This window comes from Hevea brasiliensis, chromosome 2 (genome assembly GCF_030052815.1).
Source record: "Hevea brasiliensis isolate MT/VB/25A 57/8 chromosome 2, ASM3005281v1, whole genome shotgun sequence".
NCBI classification, from domain to species: Eukaryota; Viridiplantae; Streptophyta; class Magnoliopsida; order Malpighiales; family Euphorbiaceae; genus Hevea; species Hevea brasiliensis.
The window spans coordinates 63,671,557-63,675,149 of NC_079494.1; positions in this window are offsets into that span (position 1 = coordinate 63,671,557).

Below are 3,593 nucleotides of genomic sequence, written 5' to 3' on the forward strand. Positions count from 1 at the left end.
AACTTCAAAAGCATGATATAAATGAATTGAGGAATATTAGAGTGTGCCAGTACACCGTGTGGCATTACTTACTCGGGTATACTGTACATGGGTAAGGGGTGTCACAGCGATGGCTTATTTTGCTGTCGCAGATAAGAGCAAGGAAAAAGCAGCAGAGTGAGCTGCTACTGAGTTAAAGATCACATCAAGCTTTTGTACGGGTATTATTTTATACCCTTGTAGATAATTTTGATGTAAATATGGAAATGCTATATGTATCAATGTAGTTGAGCAGTTGAAAATAAATTGTAATAATATTAGTTTGGATTTTCTACGGTAATTTAATATTTTTACATATGAATTTCCTACTTTATGTTTTGTTAATGAAGATATTAAATATTTTGAGATGAGAAATCTTGATTTGTATTGTGAAATTAGTTGAAGTGCCTTGAATTGAGTTGATTTGAGAATTATTGAAGGTTGGGAGTTGTGAAATATTTTTGGAAGTGCTTTTTACAGGTCTTTGAAGAACTGGTTTCTCAAAATATAGAGGGAACTCTGTCAAAATTTTTATAAAATTTGCGGCAAAAATTAAAATGGACAAAAATTTTTATTAGTATTTAAACTTGAATAAATGATTTTAAATTCTTATCAAAATGCTCACCACTTCCAAAATGTAAGAAAATTGTTTTAAAATCCCTTGTAAGGTACTTAATGAGTTATCGGTAGGTGAAGTTCGGTAGTTCGTTAAGTATTCTACGGGATCATGTTATACTTTATAGAGGGGTAAGGTGTGACATGTTTTAATTGGTATCAGAGCAGCTCGCGTGTCCTCTTGGGCGATGGTGGGGCAAACCTCAGCGAGGACGCTGAGTCCCGAAAGGGGGGGAGAAAGGTCCCTTAGGCAAATCCCACATCGGCAAAGCACGGAGATGGTCTTGGGTTCAAATGATATATAAAATGGGGAAACTAATCACTAAAGGCGCCTTTTGGTGGAATGGCCTGGAGAGTTGGAAGAACTCCAGGGTTAAGCGTGCTCGCTTAAGAGAAATCCTAGGATGGGTGACCTCCTGGGAAGTTCTTCATTCCACCTATGGGACAAAACCGTGACGCTTATAGCCAAAGCGGACAATTCCTCTAGTGGTGGAGCCCGATCGTTACAGTGTTTATTGATTTGTAAATGCGTTTTGTTAAATGAAAATTATTTTGAATATTTTTTGAAGCCACAGTGGACATAGCAATTTAATTTGTATTCTTCATTAGCATGCCTACTGACACGACTTGGATTTGTTCTCCCCCATTTGTGGGGTTGAGTTTCCCTCTCTAGCTTATCAGTTGAGGATGACTTAGATGAGTACTCATATATGCTAGCTAGCCTTTATGTTCCCCTTTAGCCTTTGGTTATTGGGACGTCTTGGCTTTGTCGTGGTGAACAACATGGCATTGAGTGGAAATTTTGTGTCATGGGTCCAACTGTGTGAATTGTTGGCAACACCCTTAAATTGTGCATACTTTGATAAAATGTGATTGAAGCAAATGCTTGTTAATGGTTGAAAAATATTATATTATTTTCATGATTGAAGAAAAATGTAAATATTTTAAATGCTTTATTATGATTTGGTAAATTGTATTTTATATTGAGTTTTAAATTATTAGTTGTGCACCACTGAGTTCACCGCTCAACGATAGCTTTGTATGCTATCGCAGGTAAAAGAAAAGATAGAGTAGTTGAGTGAGCCTACTTGAAGCTGAGTTGGAGTTGTCTTCAGGTATATCATAGGTATACCCTTGTACATTAGATTTTGATGTAATCATATAGCTATATGTATGTAATGACATTCGAGCAGTTGTGCAGAAATTTTGTAATATTATTTTTGGGACTTTAATAAAATGTAAATTGTTGTAATATTATTTCTTGTGAGTTTGAACATTTGTAAATTTTGTAATACTAATTTCTTTAATTTCAATGGATGTTAATTTGTAATAAAATGTTTCTTGTATTGTAAATGCAAAAACTTCATCCTTTTTGGTTCGTGGATGAAAGAAAGAAAATTTTTGAATGATGATTGTATTTAATTATATTATATAATTGCCACAAGTGAATTTAACAAGTTTTTAAATTGTGATTTAATAAAATTACAGACGTAACCACGCGGATTTTTTGCAAAAATTTAAAAATGCCTATTTATTTCTAAATGAATTTTTATGGCATACACTTAAATTAAAAGCACTTAAATAATTCTTTTATCACCACGCTAAACTTAAAAATGAATTTATTTTGTTAAAATCTCTTGTAGTATATTTAATAGATTATCGGTAGACGAAGTTTGGTAATTTATTAGGTATACTACGGGATCATGTTATCTCTTACAAAGGGGTAAGGTGTGACATCAAACCTCTTGCACCTATCTCTGCTGGTAGTAAGTAGGCCTCTTGCATAGTGACTTAGTCGGGAGAACTCTATTTCATACTCTGCTACAGTCCTGTCCCCATGTCTCAAACTCAAAAATTCCTGGAACTTTATATCCACATATGTATCAGGGACATATTTCTATTTGAATTCTTGAAGAAAATCATCCCATGTCAGAGGAGGCTCCTTTAAACTATTTGGAATAGTTTTCCACCATTCATAAGCGTCCCCTTGAAGCAATGAAACTGCATATTCAAATTTTAAGGCATCGGTACATGGCCGCTTCTTGAATACCCTGTCCATCCTTTCTAACCACTGTTCTGCCTCTAGTGAGTCTACTATGCCCTTAAATTCAGTAGGCCCATATTTTATTAGCTTTTCATACTACCTTTGTCGGGGTTATGCTTGCACATTGCCAGCCATTTACTGGACAAATGCAGCCATCTGCTGAGCAAATTGAGCAGAAAACTGCATTGGAGAGACTTGTATAACTGGCACTTTTGCACCCTGAGGGGCTAGGGCCTCTCCTCATACTTTAGCTGCTACTGACTGTTCAGCAGAGTTATCCCCCTCTTTCATGTTAACATACAAAGATTTCTACCTCCTTGAACAACCAATACAAGAAAATCTACTCGTGAGTTCATCTTCATGATGTAAATGTACTATATGTATCAATCTATAACATTTGAGCAGTTATACTTATCAAGAAATATTTTTAATTTGCAATTCAAAACTTACTCTGACACCACTAAAACATGTCACATCTTGCCCTTTCATAATATATAACATTATCCCATAATATGCCTAATGTATTACCGAAACACCTTCTACCGATAATCCATTAACCATATTATAAGAGATTTTAACGATTCCAAATTCCTTTTCGAGTTAAAATTGTCGATAAAAGGTTTAATAGTAATCCAATGGTTTAAGAAAAATACCATTAAATTTATTTAAGAAAAGAAATAGGTACTTTTAAAACTTAAAGAAATTTTGAAGAAAATTCAGCATGGAGACTGCTAAAATTCAACTATCTAAAATTTTAAACTGTTAAACAAAACCTGTAGCAATAAATATATATCACAATTTTAACAAATCAACATTTCATCAAATTCTTTCTTCATTCACAACCAAAAGAAATAAATTCTTGCAAATGTACATTCATTTGATATCAATAAAATATTATTACATCCATTTTATACAA